Below are 7,828 nucleotides of genomic sequence, written 5' to 3'. Positions count from 1 at the left end.
AACAAGCAATTTACTCTCGATTTAGTATAATATATGAGGATAGATAACGGAATCTAGACACAAGTGACAGTGTAGTGCAGTGGTAGAGCAGCAGACACACGAGGGAGAGGTCGTGAGTTCGAATCCCGCCAGCCACCGCGAATTTAGCGCAAAAAATGCACCGACTTCGATGAAGATGGGCGGGCACTGGCTGGTGGCGGCCTCTCCTGAAATTTTTTTTTTGAAAAAAATTACTATTATTTTTGGGTTTTTTCGCATTTTCATTTTGCCGAGTGCTTTTCCGGCTTGCCGAGTGCCCGATAAAAAGCACTCGGCAAAGAAGCCTTTGCCGTGAAGGGATATGCCGACAGCTCTTTGCCGAGTACAGCACTCGGCAAAGGCTTTTCCGAGTGCAAATCCTTCTTTGCCGAGTGCAATTGCACTCGGCAAAGCACGCGTCTGCTGTAGTGGGGAGATGAATTGTTGAGGTGATCAGATGATGGCGGCGTGGACGTACGCGTAGTCTCCTTTATAAAGAGTAGCGGTGACGGATCGGAGGTGGACGCCCGTTATGGGAACCCTTCGCAAAATGATGGGCATGTGCGTGGCGTGGGTACGACGGGCGGTTAGGGGGCGATTGCCGCAGAGTGGATCAGTGCGTGGGTACAACGGGTGGGTAGGGGTGGAGGAGGGTGAGAAAAAAATCCAAACCAAGTCATCGGCAAGAGAGAAGCACGCGTAAACGTTTACAAGTTTTCCAGCCGGGTCCGCTTGTGAGATCACGGTGGATCATTTAGATGTGTTGGATTTGATTTTAATGTACATCTAAGGGATAAGAATTAGGTAGGAATATCAGGGTGAGAGGCTATTTTCAATTCCTTCGCTCCTTTATAGTACTAGCGGAGATGCAAGTGCGACACGCATGTATCTTTTAAAAAATATCTATTTATAGTGAAGGTGTAACAAAGAACTTTTAAGAAATCAATGCAAATGCGGCACGCACGTGTTTATAATTATTAAATATGATGTTCCATATATAATTGCTTTTATATATAAATAAATAGAGGTAAACTTGAAACTTAATTACAATATTGACAACGAAACCATACATGACAGAGTAATCTAAGTTACTCTTGGAGTAAGCAAGGATAATATAACCTGCTGTATGACTAGGACCTGCATGGATTGGCGTCATCCGCATATATTAGGCAACAAAACCATATATATTAATCTAGGACACTTATGGAGAGAAAAACGATTCTAATGATCATATTTTTTTATTGGATATTAATTAGAAACGCATAATTGCTAAAACATACATGGGGCTAGACTTAAAGCTACGTCGGCAGGTACCAATAGTTAAAACTATGCACGATTTTCATAACAACTACGTCGGCAAGAAATCATATGTAGAAACCATCTCCCACTATGCAGGTTTGGGCGGCCCGGGCGAGCGACCTGCGGCAGCGGCGGCTTGCTTCCCTGCTTCACGGTGGCATGTCCTACACACACTGGTAGAGAACCGAGCTTTACTTCCGGTGGGGAACCCCCTCTAGTCCCGGTTCCCCACCCGGGAGCAAGCATCCGGGACTAAAGGGGGGTCCTTTAGTCCCGGGTCAGGAACCGGGACTAAAGGAGGACCTTTAGTCCCGGTGGGTAACACCAACCGGGACTAAAGGTGCCTCCTGACATGCCACGATGGCCGGCACCTTTAGTCCCGGTTGGTAATACGAACCGGGACTAAAGGTTTTTTTCTTTTTTCTTTTCTTTTCATTTTTTTGTTTTCTTTTCAAAATAGGTTTTCGAAGTCGTATTGTACGCTGCTAATTATACATTTATACGCGCATATAGTATGTTTCGGTTCAAGCACAATGAACGTATTAAATCACACAATTCAAGCATAGAAATATATATATATATATATATATATATATATATATATATATATATATATATATATATGCATGCATGCATCATATATATATTTACATGCATGCATGCATATGTGTATTTTACATTATATTATTTCATGTGCATATATTACAAAAGATTGCATTATAGTTGTTGTGACATAACAAGTTTCTTCTCATCCTCTAGCTTGGCTTCAATGGCAGTGTTGGATCGAAGTAGAACTCGCCCTTGGAATCGATGACCTGCTCATTAAAAAATCCGGCTATAGACTCTTGAATTGCTTTGATTTGGTCTTGCCGTATGACCTTTTCCTCCAACCATCGAGTCTACAGGTTTGAATTAAAGGAAAATAAATTAATATATGTACATATATATATATAAAGACATAGTAACACAATCAATAATAATAATTAAATGAATATATAGTGTATTTTTAACGTACTTTGAGTCTCTCTGTAGGAGTTCTTTGGGAGAGCACCTTGATAAACTTGCAAACATAGTAACCACAGTAGTTGTTCCCATGTTCCTGCCTCAGACACCACTTTACGAGAAAAAGATTTGTCATCCAATCTGGTGATCTGGTGAAAGCTATATGTTTAATTAATAAAGATGATGCGATTCAGGGGACTTACTTTCAATGGGATTACATTCAGTGGCGCTTTGCATTTTTCCATGTGTTGCTTCTCAATAAAGGTTTTCCAAACACTGCCCAATAAAAAATTTGCCACGTCATCAGATATAGTTAATCATCATGTTTGTGTGTATATATAGTTGCTAGAGATCCCGAAATTACCTCTGGATAATATCTATCATATCTTGGTAGTCTTGTTGTGGTTTTCTCATCGAGTCATAGATTATCAAGTGACTTTTCACCAGATCGATGTCCATCAATATCCAGTGATTGCTGCATGTGTTTATAGGATATAACGCATAACACTCATTAATTAACTAGAATCAACATATGAGCCATTAAGGCTATGATCGACATGATTAACACTCACTTGAAGTTATAGGGAAAGAGTATATCCTTCTTGTGGCGTTGGTTCACTAAGAAGTTCATGAGGTTACTCTCTGACTCAGACTTCCAATTAGTCATTGGAGTAATTGGGTCTTTGAATACTATATGGGGATCAACAAAACCAATTTCATTGCAGCCTTCCTTTCTGAGCTCTGTCATTGTAAATCTGCATATATATAGTACTTGTTAGGATAATTTATATGCATATACACACATATGATGAGTTTAATAATAGATCAAAAGAATTATTACTTACAGGCAATAGCAGCTAATGATAACTTTGTCCAGAGAGGTCAGGTGGCATAGTTGATGAAATTCTGCAAAGTCAACATACATAACATCATCGCCACGGAACCAATGTTCATCTCTAATTCTGACACCAACGCAGAAGTCTCCACTGGTAGACGCCTGCATGTACCACTTGTTTAGCAGGTACATTTGTGTCCCCAGATCAGATAAGGCTTGAGGGTTGTATAGACTCTGGCCTAGTACAAATTTTTTCTTCCAAATATCAACCTCCGCCGCACTCTCAATGTTTTCATCACCAAACATCTGGTAAAGGTCGAGACCAGTCTCATCAAGAAATTCACCAAGGTGATCCAAATCGACATCCGGAGGTATGTTTGCCTGATGCATTAATCCTAAATTCGAACCATATTCATTACCAACAACTAGCGGGGGGATTGATTGGTGCGCTTGTTGTCCGAGTTGGGCAACTCCTTTCCCTGCCCGCTTCTTTTTCTATGCCGCCTCAATTGACTTGGTGAGAGTGCGGTCATAGTCTGATAACATTGATTTGGACGGCTTACGAGATTCCCGCTGTTGATGCTGGTAAGAAGTCACCTTTTTTCTTAAAATATCCGGAGCTACGAAGAAGTACGGTTTCTCTGGGTTTCTCCTTGCTTCTTGATTCATTTTAAGTTTGTCATAGAATCTAGACATGTCTTTTTTATATGCATCAGTTCCTTCTTCCTTCTCTTCAGATATTATTTTGGGAATAGCCCTTGGTTTCACGGTGGCTTTCTTTGCAGGCGGGGACTGGTTCTTCATTTGAGGGGCTGGCCTCTTGCTAGGCTTCTTGGTAGGCGGGGGCGGGGGAGGCGTTGGAGACCTCCTTGGAGGTGTTGGCAGCGACGTTGGAGACCTCCTTGGAGGTGTCGGCTGCGGCGTTGGAGACCTCCTTGGAGAGGGTGTGGATGCAGCCTCGTCTTCCAACACAATGTCATCGTACAGAGCACTATGATGATATGGCGATTGAACAATTGGATTTAGGTTGGGGGAGGATCTGCTACAAAAAAAGGAATGACATATTATTATGAGCAGATTGTTAATTATTTAAGCCAATACAAATTAATGATGTAGTGTTTTCATCCACACGTACCTATGGTGAGGTAGTTCAGGAGGAGGTGGAGCCGACATCCCTGGAATGATGATGTAGCGCTTGCGCCATAGAATGAATGTCTTCTCCGCTTCTCCTAGAGTCTTCTCGCCATCACCTCCAGGAATGTCAAGAGGCAAATCACTAAAACCTTTTTCAGCTTTATCTACCGAGATGGTGGCATATCCTTCTTGGATTATATTCCCATGAATCCTTGGTGTCTTGGTTCGGTCGATAGGATTAACAAGACCGATAGCCACCTTGATTGTGGAATTCTCCTTCGGAATGTGTAGCTCACATGTTGTACAAGGTTCAGTGACGTCATCCACAGGGAAGCGCAGTCCTGTGTCCCCTTGATTTGGTATCTCCGTGGAAGCACAGCTACTTTTCAATTGAACAGATTGGCTAATGTTGATTCCTGGCTCTGATGCCTGCTTGCTTGCACTCACTGCTATTTGCACTTGCCTTTTGATTTCCTCCTGCATTCTCGCTTCAAGGTTTTTTTCCCGCTCCTGTGCTTCACGCACCGCTTCCTCCAACCTCTGGAGCCGGTGTGCCTCTTCTTCCTTCTTTCTCTGGCGACTTCTGTAGGAAGGTCTGTCCTGAGGGAATCCATGCTCCCACGAGACACTTCCTTTGCCTCTAGTTCGGCCACCATGTTCAATAGTCCCGATGGCGTATGTCAGCTCATCCTTCTCTCTGTTGGGCCTGAACGCACCACTAGCAGTAGCTCTCTGAGCATAAAATAATCTTTCTGCTGCTTCTTGCAGTCTTGTGCCATAAACGCACTTCTCTGTCTCCTGGTCTAGTGTTCCCCCATGAGCAAAAAACCAATTCTTTGCACGTTCTCCCCACTCGAGTGATTCTGGTCTGATACCCTTGGCAAGAAGGTCTGCTTCCATTTTGTTCCACTTCTTAATGGCAGTCGGGTAGCCACCTGATCCCAAGGTATGGTGGTATGTCTTCTGTTGGGCATTACGTTGGTTCTTTATCACCCGACTCACACCCTCTTCCGAAGTCTTGTACTGTACAAACTCATCCCAATAGGGCCTCTGCTTTGAGATCGGGCCTGGGACAGTAAAATCTGGTGCTATGTTCTTCTTGACATACGTCGTGTATAGGTGTTTCTTCCAAGTCTGAAACTGGGTGGCCATCTTCTTCATTGCCCAATCCCTAACTCGCTCCTTCAATTCATCACCATCTATTATATCATCATAATCATCTGTTTGGAGCGTGAAATGTACCAAGACATCATTCCAAATTAACGCCTTGTCACGATCGGAGACAAAACTGATATGAGGAGCATTGGTCTTCTTCTTCCATTCACGGGTACTAATCGGGAGCCGGTCCCGTACAAGGTAACCACAGTGGTGCACAAATTTCATTTTATTCGGCCCCCCCCCGGTTCTCCTGTATCCACATTGAACTCCGAGATGATGAAGCGACCCTCCAATGGCTTTTTGGGACCTCGAACATTTTTACTCTTCGTTGTAGTTGTTGATGTTGATCCAGAGGGCTACAAAACATAAACATTATTTTTAATGTCATGAGCACACATAAGACATATGATAATATATATATATAGCTAATAATAAAAAATATATACTTGGCCAATATGTTGTTGCTCATTTTGTTCAAGAGCTAAGTACTGACTCCCGTCATCTACATCCTCTTGCACGTTATTTTTAGCACCATCATCGCCGGCAACTTGAGTGCCAGTGTTGATCAAATTCATCATCAACTCCTCCTCATCCATATTTCTCGGGTCGGCCATCTAGCTTCAAAAAACAAAACCAATATATAGTACGTCAAATCTTTGCTTATTACATGCGTAAAATCTACAAACAATATGCATTATTAAATCTTGCCCCTCGATCACGGACGCAATTCGCCACACTAGGATGAACTACGTCGGTACTAGGGCGAATTAGGGCACGAGAAAGGGCGGTGTGACAAGAGTGGCGGTGCTCCACTCCGCCGTATATATGTCTGTACACATGGGTGAACGAGGGCGGCGGTGCTCCGCTGTATACATAGAAACACATGGACGAAATGCATATGAATACAAATGACGTATATATACGTGTCGGCGCGGTGGCCGGTGTGCTGACGACGATGACGTGAGGCGGGCCGGCGTGCTGACGACGACGACGACGTGAGGCGGGCCGGGGCGGTGTCGGTGCGTGATGTTGTGATCCTATGTACCATGTGATCAACCATGTAGTCATTCATCATATGAGAAAATTCTATGTTAATAATATAAGTATAAGTCATTATGAAATGTAAGTATATGTGTCTTATTGCTCATATAACCATTACTATTTCCGAAATGATAAGAATTTATTTTCTTCTTCTACAGGCGATCTCTGATGCTATGATATAAAGTTTGAAGATAGTCTTCCCGGAAAAAAAATATGTAATGCTCATATTACTTTAGCAACATTAATATATTATATCTGTATATTCAAAGTTCACAAATGAAGAAACATGTGATATTTTTGATAAACTAAAAAACGCTTAGTTTACAAACTGGGTATCAAAATTGAGTTCCTATTTGACCATTATATATCCTACAACAAATCCTTCAAAAAAAAAGACCCTACATGAATATATTTGGATAAAATTTCGTTAACAAACATTGATCTATGAAGATAGAAAAAATTCTTCTATTGAAACTACATCTTGAAATAATGGCATATCATATAGTGATGAATGTATGGCGGTTGATGGGCTGGATCATTAGCGGATGGTTCGTAGCGTTGTTTCCAAATAATATATAGCGTGTTTATTATACAAGCCATGGATTTACATCGATCTAATTAATTTCTAAAGTAATTTTATTGGTGATCCTTAATTATACTTATCATTTAGAGTTCCAAATATTCAAAACTTGCCTTAAGATATGTTTTTATTTAAAATCATTTAGAGTTCCAAATATTCATTTTTAGTTTCTAGATTTTGTGATTCAAAATTTGGAATTTTCAATCGACCTCGACCGTTGACATGGCTTACACCAAAGTTGTAGTTTTCGACGTGATCTATAGCTCGGCAGTGGAGGACTCGGACGAATGTACAAAGAGATCGACGAATATATCACCTCGAAGCTCGGCAGTGTACGTACTGGAGGGCCTCGGGCCGGCGCGGTGGGGCAACGCGCGGTGGAGGGCCTCGGGCGTGGAGGAGGGCGCGGTGGAGGGCCACGGGCAAGCGCGGAGGAGGGGCACGGGCGCGCGCGGTGGAGGCCGCACGAGGAAGAAGACGGCGGCGCCGGTGTCACGGAAGGCGAACGGACGCAGCGCGAGGAAGAAGAGGGCGGCGGTGTTCGATGAGGAAGAAGACGAGCGGATCGATCTGCCAGGCGCTGGAGGTTATATAGCAGAGGAGAATTACTCCCGGTGCCAGCCACCAACCGGGAGTAAAAACCCTTTACTCCCGGTGCGTATTACCAACCGGGAGTAAAGGTGCCTTTACTCCCGGTGCGTGTTACCAACCGGGAGTAAAGGTATACCTTTACTCCCGGTTGGTAACACGCACCGGGAGTA

This window comes from Miscanthus floridulus, chromosome 11 (genome assembly GCF_019320115.1).
Source record: "Miscanthus floridulus cultivar M001 chromosome 11, ASM1932011v1, whole genome shotgun sequence".
Taxonomy (NCBI): domain Eukaryota; kingdom Viridiplantae; phylum Streptophyta; class Magnoliopsida; order Poales; family Poaceae; genus Miscanthus; species Miscanthus floridulus.
Note: the sequence above shows the minus strand (reverse complement) of the source record.